At 35.7% G+C, this 16,991-nt stretch overlaps 1 protein-coding gene and 1 pseudogene across 27 annotated transcripts in view; both read left to right on the top strand.

The window, feature by feature from the left end:
* RIMS1 (regulating synaptic membrane exocytosis 1) overlaps window positions 1-16,991 on the top strand; it is a 421,648-nt gene that overhangs the window by 111,473 nt on the left and 293,184 nt on the right. The gene's annotated exons all lie outside the window — the stretch shown is intronic.
* Window positions 15,734-16,938, top strand: LOC123821406 (annotated as a pseudogene).

Genomic DNA, 16,991 nt, shown 5'->3' on the forward strand with positions numbered 1-16,991 from the left:
GGTAAAATTTCATCAACTGTTACACTCTGTCCCACAAAGTAATATAATTTACAAGTTTCTACAAGTGCTGAGAAAATGTCTCTCACAGCTGCTACTTTGTCCACTTTCAGGTGTTCTAAGCAGGTTTGTCATCAAACCTGATACAATTATGAATACATCTAAATCTCCATAAAGATATCATAAGTCTAAGAAATTCATTCCCACTACCATCTGTAGCCCATAAATCCTGCAAATTTAGCTGATTGCTTCAGTGTAAACCAGCTAGATATAAGCAGACTAAAAATGCTTTCCATCCAGTTTTGTCTATTCATTTAGCATCTTTTTTATGAAAACCAGCTCAAGATAGGATCAATGTATTTATGTGTATATAATAAAATTAGATCTAAAATATCATTTGTGATAAAGCAGTTACAAGTTTCAAGTTCCATCTTGGCTTTTTTTGTGTTTGGCTGAACTAACGGAAGTTGACACAAAATATTCTGTGGCTGTTTTCTAATTTGTCTTTTTATTGGATTTTTCCTCTACTTTGATTCTTTATCCTTTCCAAAAAAGTATTCTTCATTCATGTCTAATTCATCTTCACTTTTTTCACTAGAAATATCTTGTTCAATATCCTAATCTTCTGAACAAAATTCCATATAATCTTCATTGTCTAAATCACTTTCATTTTCACATTTGGCTCTATCATTCTCCTCATCAGACGCAAGTAGCATTTGCTGAAGTTCTTCAACAACTCTTGGATTATTGAATCAATATATCTTTCCAGCCATTTTCAGTGGTAAATGAAAAAAAAACACCCACAAAACTGACTTTGACGTTTGTGGGGCGGGGGGGGAAAGAACTACACCAAACCAACACTGACTTTGGAGTTCACAGTATCTCTCAGATATAATTTATTATTAAATATTACATACCCTTACAAAATGTGTTGGAACCAAACTGATGATTTAAGCTTTACGGCTTAATGTTAGTCATGTGTAAATGCACAGCTAGTCATGACCTTGACTTATGCACCTGATGATATATGTAACAATATTTAAGGAAAGAGTTTGTATCTCTCAGATCGGTCATGACCTCTTTGGGGATAATCTTTTTGTTTGTTTGCTTTATTGCTAAAGTATAGGAATCAATAGATTTTTGTATCCTGCACACTTGCTGAGCTTGTTTGTTAGTGTTCTAAAAAAAATTTTATGGCTTCCTTAGAATTTTTATTTTTTTGTATAGAAGATCATATCATCTACAAATAAGAATACCTTTACATATTACTTTTCATTGTTTCCAGATGCCTTTAAAAATTTTTTTTCCATAATTGTCTGGAATGGATCCTCTAGTACAATTTTGAACAGATGTGATAAAATTTTATTCACAGCTTGGGGGAAGAACTCAGTCTTTCTCCATCATATGGTATTAGCTGTGGGTTTTTCATAGATGACATTTCTCAGATTGAGAAAGTTTTGTTTTTTTTTCTAGTTACTGAGTGTTTTTTTTATCATGAAGTTTTTGGATTTTGTCAGTTGCTTTGTTTGCATCACTTTTGGATGATCGTGTGGGTTTTGTCCCTTATCTATTAATTTAATATATTGCATTAATTGACTTTCATATGTTAAACCAACCTTACATTCCTATAATATTGCATTTAGTCATGGTGCATAATCTTTTGTGTAAGTTGCTATATTCAAATGTTAGTAATTTGTTGATGACTTTTGCATATATGTTCATGAGGTATTTTGGCCTGAAGTTTCCTTTATGTAGATCATGTCTTTGTCTTTCTTTTGCTGTCAGGGAAATATTGTTATAATACTCTCCACTTCTGCTCTTGTTTTCATTATTTCCTTCCTTCTTGCTTGCAGTTTAGTTTACTCTTCTTTTTCTGAGTACGAAACCAACCTCCCAGGCTTCTGGTTTTCACAGATACTTTGGTTCTGAGGCAGCTGGTTTTGAAGGCTACTGTGAAGCTAGGAAAAGAGGAATAGGAATGGGGCATGTGAAAATACCATAAAACATACTGTCATCCCAAGATTGAGACATTTGTTCTTCAGTAATATTTTCTTGGATTGTTGATTTTCAGAGTTCTGACAAAATCTCATTTTTGACAAGAGTGCCAGTGTTCTCATTACTTGAATGGAAGATAGAATTTTTGAAAGCCTACCTCTCCCATTCTAGAACTGCTTCACTCTGGTGTTACTTTAACTGAATTTAAAAGAAGGAACATGATCTGCAAAATTTTGGAGAGGCATTGATGGTACATTTATGTGAACAAAAGTCGATGATGGTGTGATGTAGATGGAATTACAGTCTTTTTAAAATGGCTGTTAATTGGGGAAAATAAAACATGCTCTTATTCCAGTCAGTCATGGAGTATGTGCCAGTGACATGAGACCCTGACAATTTTTATACAGTGGGAATCCCGATTATTTTCGCTATAATGAAGAAATGCTGATGTTTTCATGGACTTTACTAAAATAGTTTTTTTTATTGAATGAGTTGAGTCCATTAAGTCTTTAAAAGGATACCTTTGGACAAAAGTTCCCATGGCAGCATGCCCTTCAGGGTCAGTCATGGTGGCCTGTATGATAGACATGGGCAGAGACAAATGCATGACCATACCAGCAGACTGCCATCCGCCTTTGTCAGTGTTCATCACCCATTGTTAGCTCTGCTCTATGTTAATATTAAAATATTTTTATTAGATTATTAACACAGTTTCATTCTAATGAGAGCACATTAAGGCCGAGCTATATTTCCAGTCAGAACAGTGATGGTCATAATTGTTTTATTTTGTGATTAAGTGATGCACAGTAGCCATTATGGTTGGCTGCTAAACCTGCACTTTGCTTCTTAGATGGTATATAAAGTGCCTCTCTAGATGTGATTTTTTTTCTATATTTCCATATAGATGTGAAAAATCTAAATTCTGTTATTTTATTATACAAAGTGGAAACTGACATTAAATAGAGGAAAAGAAAAAAATCAGCATGGTGGATGTTCATAGTGCATTACACTAATCCAAGAACACTAGGGAAGTCTTTGTGTCTGCAGCGAAATCAGGAGCAAAGGTAGCAGGAAATGAGGCCAAAGAAGTTCCACATCTGCAGGTCCTTGTCATCCACTGGAGGGATCTTGGTTTTTGCCATGTGTGAAGTGGTGAGACATTACAGAGTTTAGCCAGAAAAGTGACATGAGTTGAGGAACATTTTACTTTGGTCACTCTGGCTGCTGTGCTGAGCATGGCCATAGGGATGCAAAGTAGAAGCTAGAGCATTACTTGGGGGCCATTACAGTAATGTTGGTAATAGGCAATGACTTTGATAAGGGTAGTTACCATGCTAGGTTTTAAAAATTCGTTGGAGTCTGGGTATATTTTGCAAATGGGGCTCAAAGGAAATCTTTGCAGATAAAATATGCAATGTGAGAAAAAGAGTGAAAGATCATTAAGTGTTTTGGGTGGGGGCTAAAAATGTAAAAGTGGAACATCCATTTACTAATTTATTGAGCTAGGAAAGACTTTTAAAGGGACAGGTTTTGCATATCTGATGGGGGAGGGGGAATGAGTGGGGAGGTTGGAATACCAGAACCTCAGTGTTAGACTTGTTAAATTTGAGATGTCTGTCAGATATCATAGATAGAAATGTGGAGTAGGCACTTATAAACACAGATCTGGAGTTGAAGGAAACATCTGAGCTGGAGGTATATTTGAGAGTTATCAGTGTACGGATAGCATTTGAAGGAGAAAGCACTGGTAGAAAATAGCAGTGATCCCTGGTTGAGCCTTTGGGTGTTCCACCTTTTAGAGGCAGGAAATAAGAGAAGGAAACTCAGGGAGTGTGGTGGCCTGGAAGCCAAGTGCACAGTGTCTCAAGAAACAGAGTGAACAGATAAAGACTGAAAATAGACAATTTGTTTTATCAGTATAGGGATCATTGTTCAATAGGGCAGATAATCTCCCCCCAAGTGGAGAATGTATTACTTCCACAGGAAGTTTGCTCTGTATTTCAGAATGCTGAATGTTTTAATTGATGGTAGAAAGGATACTGAAATGGAATTAACAAGAAGTCCTTTGCTGACTCTTTGGATGAAACACTAGTAACTGAAGGGGACAGTGTAATTCATGCCATGTGTGGACACACCATAGAGTTCTGGTGCAAGGTGTGCAAATTCCATGGCTCTTATTATAGTTTCATGCCAAAAAATCTATTTTGAATAAATTCATTTTAGAGGTATGAGAAAAAATTGAATCCATGGGATGAAAATACTTATGTAAATTTGGAGAAGAATCAGATTTGTGAGTTTTTGTGTAGTACACATGTCCTCTCAGAAAACTATTCCTGGCCTTCAATTTAGAATTTGATTTACATATTAAACTAGTATTGCATCTGAGATTTCCTTTATAGGTCATAGACAACACGAACCATGGTCAGCAAATGATGTCACTAATATTTGTTGTGTTTACTTCACTTTTAAAAAAAATTAAGTTCAGATAAGAAAAATTAAAAGAGGAAAACATGTGAAATTATTTTGTCCTATATAAAGACCTGTGCATGTATTAGGTTAATTATTACAGAAAACCCTTTTACACTTTTTGAGGGAGTCTGTGATATAGGTAATGTGAAACAAGGAATAATCAAAGTATGAATTTTGGATTTTGTAGTGTAATTTGAATGGCTATACACCTAAAATTTTGGAAAATTATTTTACCTTGATTATCTGACTAAAGAAGCTAGAAAGTTATTTAAATACTCAAATAAATTCTCTGTCTTGTTCTCATTGGATTCTGTGTTCTTAGCTCTCTGGGAGAGAGTATGGGTGCTATGTATCTGCAGGGGCAGAAGTGGTGGGATTTTATCACTTTACTTTTTAAAATCTGGTAGTTGTGGCTTTCTTTCCACAGACTGAATTTGCATATATTGTCCAGGGCTGTGGTCATGATTTCATGTTCCCCATTGTCTTGTAAGATCCTTGAGAATAGGGTCATGACTTGCTTAAGTTTTTATCCCTGTGCTGAGCTATACCAAATCCTCCAGTGAAATGAACTCCTAAAGAGTTTTGGCTTTACAGACTGAAAACTAGACTTTGAATCTTGGCCTTAACACTTTTATGACAAGTTTCTCAACCTTTTGGAGCCTGTTTTATTACTTGAAAATGACAATAATTATATGTATTTGAAATAATGTCTCAAAGTGAGGCCTGTACATAATTCTTACACTCATTATTATAATATGACAATCAATTAATAATTAATAATTACTACTAATAATGTAATGATATTAGGTGATACGGTTTGTGTCCTTAGCAGACTATTTCTCCTATCTTCTTTGGAGGCATTGGAAATAATAAACTGTCTGCATTGCAAACCCCTTTTCAAATAGTCTACCAGGGGTGTCCGACCTTTTGGCATCTCTGGGTCATACTGGAAGAAGAAGAGTTGTCTTGAGTAATGCCACACATTAAATACACTGTGACATATTATCACAAAAAAAAACCCTCATAATGTTTTAAGTAAATTTAGGATTTTGTGTTGGGCTACTTTCATAGCCATCCTGGGATGCATTTGGGCTGCCAGCCGTGGGCTGGACACCCTGGTACAGTGGTCAGAATAAACCTTTATAGTAAAAAAGCTAAGGTTTTTTGTTGTTTATTTTTTTGCTTAAAAACAACCACTGATTTCTTTGTGGGGGGAAACTCCTCAGTTTGGACAGTCCTTTAAGACATGCTATAAACTTTGGCCTTGACCCACTTAGCCTCTTCAGTTTTGTCTTCCAACAGCTATGACCTTCCTTCTGCTGCCTTAATACACCAAATTGCATTGTTTTAAGACTTTGCTACTGCTAGGGACCCTCTCACTTTCCTTCCTGACCTCCATCTCCTGGTCAACTCCTGATCTTCCTTTACCTCTCAGCTTAAGAGTGAGCTTGACATTTCAACAGTGTTTGATGTTACGTGGCTGGAGAAGTCAGGGATGCTTGAATCCTCTTCACATGGAGTTCCCAAGAACAATAACTCATGACGAAGGACTCCTGTTCTGTTTAATGAACTAGTTCTTAGTACCCACAAAGAGGACTTCAGTGAAGCAAGTTGGAGACCATGGGTGAGATTGAAAAGCAGAAGCTCCAGAAGGGGTTCTGAGTCAACTTTCTTATCCCCCCATAAACAGTGAGAGTCTCAGGGATACTTGACCTCTTAGCATCATCACCATGTTAAAAAAAATCCCTCACTCGTGGACTGAGGTGAGAATCAAATTTAAAAATTCTAGAAGCGATAAAGAAAGATTCTTTGTGAATTGTACCCAATTACAGCTGCAATAAGATCATTGATTTCAACTGTCCTTTCTTATAATCTAGTGATAAAGAGGCAGGATTTTTCTTTTCTTTCCATTGTCCAGTTAGAAGATTCCCCTGCTCCCTTGTTTCCCCAAACAATGGAATCTGTCTGCTTCTTCCCAAGGTCTTCCCGTAGGGGTCCTACTTGTGGTCAGGGGAGCCTTTGCCAGCACTGTTTATTGTGGTCTCAGGGAAGTAAGTCTCCTTGAAGGTTCCTATTCTTCTTCTCCATTAGAGGTAGTGGCCCAACCCCTAAAATCTGAGTACATTCTGCCAACCACAGTGCAGAGGGTCCTGATGTCTTTCAGGCTTTCCTTTTCCCTTAGTGGTGTCTGGGAGTGAGAAGAGTGCCCTCTTCCCTTTCTCACCAGGGAGCCTAGTCTGATTCTTCTTCTTAAGAACTCCCAGAAGAACTGGCTTATCACAACTGTGGCGGTTCTGTTCCTTCAGAAGCAGATGCCAAGATGGGATGAAAAAGTTTTATTAGGGAAAATGCCCAGCGTGAGAGAAAATAGAAAGTCAGAAAAGGCTAGGAGAGTCATTAGATGCAAATCTGATCCCTAGTGAAGGATGAAAGGAGAGGTAGGGAAGGTTTGGTGAAAATTTCCTAAATTGCTGTTGTAGTCTAAGGAAGGTTTGACAAGGTCATCAGAGAGCTCTTAAGACAATACTGGTGGTGAACTGAGTGAGTATCTTTACTCCTAGAAAGAAGCTGCCCTTTGTATCCCTGCCTTTGCTCAGTGATTGGGAACATCCCTTAGAGGTATGGTCTCCACATTAGCAGTGACAGATTTTCAGAGCACAGATTTTGTTATACTTCCTACTCCAGGGATTACCATGAAAGGCAACAAAACGCAATAGTGAAGAGAGGGCCTCTGGATCTCTACTATTGTGTTCATGTTAACCCCACCTCTGCCACTTAGGAACTGTGTGGTGTTGGGCATGTTATTTACCTTCCTTGTGCCTTCATTTTCTCATCTGTAAAGTGAGGCCAATAACACTGTTTAGTAGTGTTGCTATGATGTTTAAATGAGTTAATATATGTAAACCTTTAGAAGAGTGCGTAGCACATAGTAAGTGCTCAGAAACAGACTACTAACACAATGAACTTATACAAAGGAACTTAACCTCACCTTGTCATTTTCCTCACCTCATGATGACAAGGCATATGCCATGGGGCTCTTGTTGAAATTAAATGAGATCGTTTCATGTAAAGCTCCTAGAATGGTGACTGACATAAGTATTGAATAAATAGTAGTGTGATACTGTTCTCGAGTACTGAAGCTGTTTTTTTCTTCATTTCAAGCTATTAAATAGAATAGCTTGAAAAATTGTGATGGAACTAGCCATCCCAATTAAAGTGTAATGATTGTGATAGAGTAGATGATTTAGTTCCCTCTAATTTGGCTACACTTGTAAAAACATGTCCAAAGATATGTAAAGGTTAATAATCTTGTCCCGTCTCACGTTACAAAGCGCTGACCCAGTTTGGGTTGGAATTGTCTCTTAATTCTTCACCTAACAAGGCTTTAAATGAGACCCTCTTTAAAAGAATAAAAACTTTAATAAATTTGCTTCCTTCTGTTGAAATTAAAACACTCAAATATGTATATCTAAAAAAATTCTCGCTTAAGGGAAACACAGTGGAGGCTCTCAGAGTGCTGTTGCAGGAGCTTTCAGTGTGGAGACTGACGGTTTCGATGGTCAGGACTCGCCAGTGACATAGTCAACACAGTAACAAGGCTTTTAAAACATTTCCTAAGCCTATACTATTTTTCAGGTTCTTAAGAGATACAGAGGTGACATAGAGCCTGCCCTTAAGGCACTTATCTGGACAAACTGATAATCACAATAGCATGCAGTGAACTTTATATCATGCTTAAGCCCAGAATATCTGGTGAGGAAAGAAAGGACACAGTGTCATTTGGGATTAGAATTGCCTGAGAGCAACAAAAACAAAATATCCTAAATAACAAGATCAAAGTTTATTTATCTTTCAAGCCCAAAAAGGGTGCAGAAATCAATCTGGGAGGTGAATGGCTCTTCACAATGTCAGGAGCTCAGACCTCACTGATCCTGTTCCTCCTCCATGTGTAGCTTCTTTTCCTAAGGTCACTTACAGTCCGAGTTAGATGCTGGTATGCAGGTATGTGTCTGCTTTGAGACAGCGGGAAGAAGAGGAGAATGTAAGACTTAACTTCAATTGAGAAGAGCAGTTCCCAGAAGTTGTGTGTGTGTGTATCTCTTGACCAGAAAGTGGCTACATGGCCACATGTATAAGCAAAGGAAATTTGGAAATATTTTTATTCCAAGCCATTATGTGCCAGGTAAAATGATAGGTATCTTACATTGAAAGAGGAAAACAATGGATATCAGGAGACAACTAGCAATTCTGCTACAAAACACAACCCATCTAGGAGTGGGAGTAGAGGAAACTGTAAAGTATTATTAATAAAATAATATGATTAGTGTGTGACTTTGTAACTTATAAGTTATATTGACATTCATAAATATTTATAGAACATTAAGTCTATTTGAAACCCATGTAACAAATTTGCAGCCAAAACATTTAAGTTGCTGGCTAGTCAAGACAAAAGCGTCTGGAGCCTGCTACAGGCGTGTCTTAGCTGTTCTTCCCATAGAATGGAATTCTGTGTTTACCTCTTCAAACTTGTTGGGCATTATAATTACTATCTTCCCCAAATTGTTATATATAAATGCTTATATGAAAGTGGAAAAGCTTGTGAAGAAAGTAGGTGATCTATCTTTCAAACATATTCCAGGATATTATGTACATGTATATTACTGCACATATTTGTCGCAATGTAAAACAAAAACTTCACATTTGGTGCTTTAGTGTATTGTTGCTAACTTCAGGCAAAATACTTACTAATGAGTTCATTAAGCATGAAATGATTAAGTAATTAGTGTTCTGAATGCTTTGTATTATGCAAGAATCCTTGGTGGGTTCTTTTGTGTATTTAAGAGGGTTTTAGTCATATTTGGTGGTACTGGAGATTTTGGAGAGATGGGAATGCTTTATTATTTTTTCCCACTTAAATTATGGGAAGATAGGCTCACAGCATCTAAAAAGTCATGGTCCAACACATTTGCAGGAACATATTAGGTGCAGACAAAGAGGAATACCTCTAATTAATGAATTCTAAAGCTGGAGAACAGAGTAGAAAGGAGACTTACTAGAAAGGCAGAGACTTTCTTTTTAATTATATTGTAAATATAATGTGAAGTTCTGAAGGCTGTTTTTATAACTGACAGCAAACACACATACATACGCACACACATCCAGATACATGTAAATAAATAAATTTTAGTTTCTTCAGTCACATTTGGCTGCTGTAGCCATGCCCACGTTCTCCCTCTACAGCAACAATTGAGAATTGCAGGATGTTTTTTAAAAGCACAGATCTGAGTTTGGAATGATTTTGAATTATTTTGCTTTCTATGGAGAAATTCAACAATGAAAACAATAGTTCATTGTATCTAGGGAGATGTTCAGTTTTATTTAAGTTATCTAATTTTGTAAAAAAACTATTTTATATCATAAAAGAGCAAGGAAATATTATTAAATATTTGATGTTGATAGCTAACATAAATGTTAGGTTTAATTTATAATACAGGACAATGTCATGCTTATATGTTGTATGTAAACAACACAGTGTGTTCTAATATAATCAAAATTTTTCAAACATTTTAAGGTTTTATATAATTCATATAAAATTTCAGGAACATTTTTCACAGTGTTTTGTAGTTGTGGAGTTTGTTTGGTTATTTTAATATTGCTAGAATTAGCTCTCAAAAAATCTAGACTTAAAATATGTTTACTCTAGGAAAATATGGCCTAATTTGATGCAATACCTTTCTAGTCACTGTTTTAAAAAAAGAAGAAAAAAGAGAAACACATCCAGTGATTATTATGTTATTTAAAATATGTAGTATGTTACTTGAAGTATGTAGACATAGATAAAGCTTTGGAATCTTTCTTACTTTATAAGGCTTTTGCATTTCCAGGTTATTTGTATTTTAATGAGTCAGGAATTTCATTGATTGAATGAGATAGAATTGTTCAGTACTATACTATGCAGGTATCTTGTGTGTGTAAAATACTGAAACCAAAATTATTTCATGGTAAATTGTTATACATATATGTATACATATATAAGACATGTATGTGATATATAAAATATAAGTTTTCTTTATAGATATGTTTAAATAAATCACCTTATAGTATTTGATAAGAATCAAGTTTTAAGCTCATATTATTTCAGGTACTGTGTTGAGAATTTTATGTAAGTTAACTTGTTAAAGGTTGAGTCCTTTAAATATCTTTATTTTATACATGAGAAGCATGTATTTTAGTGAGACTAAGCTACTTGTCCAATAAGAGTTTCAGTAAGTTACTTATCAAAAAATGAGGACATAAAACAGGATTCTTACATGTTAATCGGCTTTAAAGGAAATGTATTGGTAAGTTTTTGAAGGGAGTTTCCTAACTTGCCTCTGATACATCTCTCTTTCAGCCTACAAATTTCATTTTTATCTTTCTTCCTTCTTGACATCTTTTTCTTTATTGTAATGATTTTCAGCTTCTTCTGTTTTCAATAATTTCTTTACAAATTCTCTTTTTGCCTTTATTCTAGAAGTTTTCTCTGGTAAGATGTGTTCTTAATTTTGAGTCCAATAAAAAGACTTGGGCGTTATTCCAATTTTCACATGATTTTCAGTCTTGATTTCCTCATTCATGAAGCAGAGATGCTAATCTTAACCTCATGGGGTTATTGTGAAGATTAAATGAAATAATGAATTTAAATGCCAGACATATTGAAGATACTCAAATGGTATTTGTTACTTTAATAGTATTTTCATTCCGTGACTTCAGCTTTGTCAGTATCTCCAGTTAGAAATGGATTTCCCTAGTTTCAGTTTGTTCATTAACTGAACTAACAAACAAACTAGAGACAGATTCATATTCAGAGGGCAGGCTGACAGCGCTTTTGGGCGGGGCAGGGAACAGGTGGAGGGATGGAGCAAAAAAGAAAAAGAACTCACAGACATGGACAGGACAGTAGTATGATGATTGTTGGGGGGAAGTGGGAGGAAGAGGGCATAAGGGTAATAAATTGTAATGGAAAAAATACAAAAGAAATTAACTACCTTTAAAAAAGAAATGTTTTTTTAAGTCTATTCAGTTTTCAACAGCCTGCAGATCATCTTCACCTAGTGGTGGAGTACATCCACAGCTTTCCACTTAATAAAAGTAAAGTAACTTAAGTCAAATAACATTCTTCCAAAGGCTGCTTTATGCCAAGCAGTGTGTTGGGCACTGTTCCTTCAGACTATCTTAAGTCTCATAATAATTCTGAAAGAGTGGACTATTCAGTGTCACCTAAATAATAAGTGGTAGAGATGAAATTTGAATCCAGGTTTCTTAAATATTTTGTCATTTTTACTATATGCTTTTGACCTTTATCTGAGGCTGTTATGTATACTTGCTCCTTTGAATTTGGTTGTGCTCAAAGATACAGCATGATGGTACCTGTGTAACTCACTCCCTATGTGAAGAGGTGAAGTGACTTACCCAAAGAGGTGGCAGAGTTGAAATTCAAAAACAGCTTAACCTCTATGTCCTATGTGTGCTGCTTCTCTAAAGTAGGATGAATAATTTCTGACTAATTTTTTCTATATCTTTAGATGATATTTTAACCAAAATGTGATATTAGTAATCTGTCATATATCATTAGTCTGTCAATATTGTGCACAGAAACATACGTACTCTCATTTTCTAAAATAATCTTCTATCTAGTGGAACTGCCAGGTTAGTTGTACTAGATAGAAGATCCCTGGCTAGGACCCCTTTGTATTATCTGTTCCTTCACTCATATAAAGTACCCAAAATGTAGGGACTTGAAACAGCTATAAACATTTATTACCCTTTGTGGCTTCTATAGGTCTGGAATGTGAGGGCAGTGTGTGAGTAGGTCATTTGTATAATAGTGAAGCAGCAGTGTGGGGATAGCCCATGTGTGGATTCTCTCCTGAGGTTGAAGTTAGGTGTTAGCTGGTGCTACATTCAACTAAAGGTTGATGAGGGCTTTAAGATCCACTTCCAACATGGCTCTACTTACATAGCTGACAAGTGCATGCTAAAAAGTTGGTTCCTCTACAGATGGATCTGTCCATGGGGCTGCTTGAGTGACTTTACAACGTGGCAGCTAGCCTCCACTGGAGCAAGCAATCTGAGAAATCAGAATAGAAAATACAATGCTTTTAAGACGTAGTTGAGGAAATCATATACCATCACTTCCTTGGTGTTCTATTGGTCATACAGGCCAGCTCTGACTCAATGTGGAAAGGGACTGCATCGGGCCCAGATCTCAGAGATGGAGATTCTTGGTGATCACCTTGGAGGCTGACTACCACATTGTTCAGGAGAAACAGCAGTATTTTGTCACTTACCCAGGACAGAGAGACAGTGTGTTGTGTCTGAAAGCACAGATATGCTCAGATAGGGCCCCTGTTATAAAATATTTATGGTTCTTCATTGAGAAATGAACAAAGTATAATCACCTTAGCTTGGCATTACAAGCTCTCCAAAATTCTGTTTCTAACATACTTTTCCACTTTTCTTTTTAAGAGGAATAATCTACCCATTTGAGGCCCCATATAGGTTTCAGGAAGTCCTCAAAACTCAGGAATTATGTGAAAATGTCTATAGAAATATACCGCATTTTTCGGATCATAAGATGCACCTAGGTTTTAGAGTAGGAAAAAATGGTTTGAAGCAAAAAATATGGTAAAATATTTTTTTACATAAATAACATAATATTTCACCAATGTAAATGTAAACAGAACTCAACAGCAGCATTAACAACCATATTCCTCCCAAATTTGGAGGGGTTGGGGGGCAGGATGTGCATCTTATAGTCCAAAAAATATAGTATGTGCACTTTTGTTTTCTTGCTGAGAAATTTACTAGATTTTTAATTGTTCCTCAGGAATAATTTAAATGAGAATTGCTACATGAAATCTCATCTAATCAACAGAAAGACCATTCCCACCCTCACGACCCCACCCAAAACTATATAGGGTGTTGTTTGTGTGTGTAATGCTATATTTTGCATACTAATTTTTATCACCATTTTATGAGTTCATGTCTTATCTCCCAAAAGGATCTCTAAGGCTTTTGAGGGTAGAAGTCATTTCTAAATTATTTTGACTTTCCCAAAATGTTTGTTTTTCCAATTCCAGTAAAATGTGTTTGTTTAGAAAATTTAGAATATGGGAAATGAAATAATAAAATAATTCCCATCTATCTTCTGCAGTTTAAGCTCTAAATTTGATGGGAAATGGAAAACAATACATTACTGCATTTTAATCATTTATACCTGCAAGCATGAATGATTATAAATGTATTAATTTATTAATTTTGACCAATCTATTTGGAAAGGCAGATTGCTTTATTATAAAAAGTGACCTCTTATTTTTATAAGCATTCTAAGACCAAATTAGCATTCTTCTAGTTTATTGACTACCACACAAAATCTGCTTTATATCAGAAGTGGATGAAACCAGAATCTGGGCCCAGGAGACTTTGTGGTTCATTAGCTTGGAAGATTTAAATTGCCAAATAGGTCATATGGTCCTGTGACTGAAGCAGACAACCTCTGCCTCACTGAAGGGGCAACCGTGAGGGTAAGCTACATAAAATGATAAATTGGACCACATCTCTACCACAAAAACTTTTAAAGATTAATATAACACATATCACAGGAAGCACTTGGGTATGCCCTCAGAGGATGTAAATAATACAATTCAAACAGCTTTATTTTTCCCTGGTAATAAGCTAATGTAAATATCCTTTTGTTTTCATGGATGCAGTTCTATCTCCCTATCAAATTCTTAGAAATGAACTAAAAATACCATTCTGTACTTAGGAATTTACACTTGCCAACCTCTTCATTGATAAGAAATGTCCTTGGTCTCAACTTTTTTTGTTGATAACCTCTTACCATCATTAAGTTATCACGTGAGACTATATCCTGTGTTCTAATCCAATAACAACTCCTTTAATTTTTTTGTGATTTTTTATGGAAGTAGAGAAGATTTTAGAAACTCAATGATTATCAGATTTACTTTGCACAGTTTGAATTACAATATACTTATTTCACAGATGCTCAAGGTAGTATTAATAATAGTGGTCTTGATTTGTATCTTTTGCTATGCTGTTGAGAGAGTAATTGTACCTGAGACAGCCATTTTCATTTCCATATGTATTTGTTTTTGCTTAGTTGGAGCAACATGCAAAATTACTTCTCTTTAGAATTCAGATTAAAGAAAAGGTATAATAATCAAACAGATAACACAAAATTGAATAGGCTATCAAATTATTGTAAAATGTAGGAAAACATATTCTGGATTCTTACTGGATGTGTTAGGTATAGTGATTATTTAACACAGCCAAGTAGTCACCAGGACTTGTTCTTATCTGGTAGCGCAATATCAATTTAGTGAACAGAAACTTGGAGCCCAGTGCAAGTCTTACTTTCTTGACCATAATATTTCTACTGTAATGTTTCTAAAAAGACATTTAATAAAAAGTAGATATTCAGATGTTTGTCAAGCTATTAAGTATATTGACTTAAAAAGTCTATTTAATTATTTGATTGCTATCCTTATGCACAGATTTGTACCTAAATAGAGTGAATAGAGTGATGAAAATAAAATTTGTGATTTAGAATTTCATAAAATTTGGGGATCTGAATAATCTGCTATCTAGGCCAACAATGGAAGCTGAGTAATGTTTGACAGCCTTGTCCAAAATCAGTATCATTTTCAACACAATGGGAAATGAAATGCTTCCTTTCTCAGCTTCTGCATTATCACACTGGTGATGAGTTAACCCAACTTTTTGCCAAGTCCCCTTTTAACAAGACAAATGAAAGCATTAATATCTAGCAGTAATATTAGTTGAATCTGCATATATTAAGATAGGATATTACTTAAAATATATTAGAGATTACAAGTACTCAGAATTTTTATTTTTTCACCAAACATATAGATTCCTTAGGGATATCTGGATTCTGAGAGAGTAGCCTGTGTAAAAGTGGAGATTCAATAAACATCCATGTATTATTCACATGGATGAGCCCATTCCTCTGTTAGAACCAGCTGAACCAAATCTAGAGCAGCTTACTTATATTCAGAAACACACAATAGTGGTTTTGAAGAAAATTGAGAATGGAGTTAGATATTAAAATGATTTCACTTGATCTCAAAAGACTTTGTAAAATTAAAAATTTACAAGTATGTTCTGCTGAAATTATGATAAAAATTTCTATAACATTAGCATATGGATATTTAAAAGTAATGTATCACCTTTTGGCTCTCTGAGCAGCACCATGGTGGTGGGCAAGAACAAGTGCCTGATGAAAGGTGGCAAAAAGGGAGCAAAGAAGAAAGTGGTTGATCCATTTTCTAAGAAAGATTGGTATGATGTGAAAGCACCAGCTATGTTCAACACCCTTTGCAACAGCGTGGATGGAGCTGGAAAACATTATGCTAAGCGAAACAAGCCAGGCAGTGAAAGACAAATACCATATGATCTCACCTTTAACAGGAACCTAAATAACAAAACAAAGAAATAAGCAAAGTGTAACCAAAGACACTGAAATAGAGGACAGGCTGATGGTGACCGGAGGGGAGAGAAGAGGGAATTTAAGGGGACAGTGGGAAGGGTTCACAGGAACAAACTTAAAGGACACATGGTCATAGACTAAGGGGAGGGTGGTAATGGGAGGGAAGTGGGGAGGGTGGGTGGGGGGGACTGGATTGGGAGTAAAAAGGAGAAAACTGTATATGAACAATGATTAATAAAAAAAAAGAAATATTGGAAAAACACTAGTCACGAGAACTCAAGGAACCAAAAATCACATCGGATGGTCTGAAGAGCCATGTATTTGAAGTGAGCCTAGCTGATCTGCAGAATTATGAAGTTGCATTTACAAAATTCAAGCTAATTACTGAGGATGTTCAGGGAAAAAACTACCTGACTAATTTCCATGGTGTAGATCTTACCCGTGACAAAATGTGCTCCATGGTCAAAAAATGGCAGACCATGATCAAAGCTCATGTTGATGTCAAAACTACCGATGGGTATTTGCTTCATTTATTCTGTGTTGGTTTTACTAAAAAAACGCAACAATCAGATTTGGAAGACCTCTTATGCTCAGCCTCAACAGGTCCGCCAAATCCAGAAGAAAATGATGGAAATCATGACCTGCGAGGAGCAGACAAATGACTTGAAAGAAGAGGTCAATAAATTGATCCCAAATAGCATTGGGAAAGACATAGAAAAGGCTTGCCAACCTATTTATCCACTTCATGATGCCTTCGTTAGAAAAGTCAAAATGCTGAAGAAGCCCAAATTTGAATTGGGAGAACTCATGGAGCTTCATGGTGAAGGTAGCAGTTCTGGAAAAGCTAGCATTTGTCTGGAGATGAGATAAGTACTAAAGTTGAATGAGCTGATGGATATGAGACTCAGTCCAAGAATCTGTTTAAATACAGACACTTAATGGTGGCAAATAAAAAGGCCTATTTGTGAAAAAAATAAAAGTAATATATCAAAGAGTAATGGAAAAAGTATAAATTATAATT

This window comes from Phyllostomus hastatus, unplaced genomic scaffold (genome assembly GCF_019186645.2).
Source record: "Phyllostomus hastatus isolate PE091 unplaced genomic scaffold, TTU_PhHast_1.1 phas_contig_40, whole genome shotgun sequence".
Taxonomy (NCBI): Eukaryota; Metazoa; Chordata; class Mammalia; order Chiroptera; family Phyllostomidae; genus Phyllostomus; species Phyllostomus hastatus.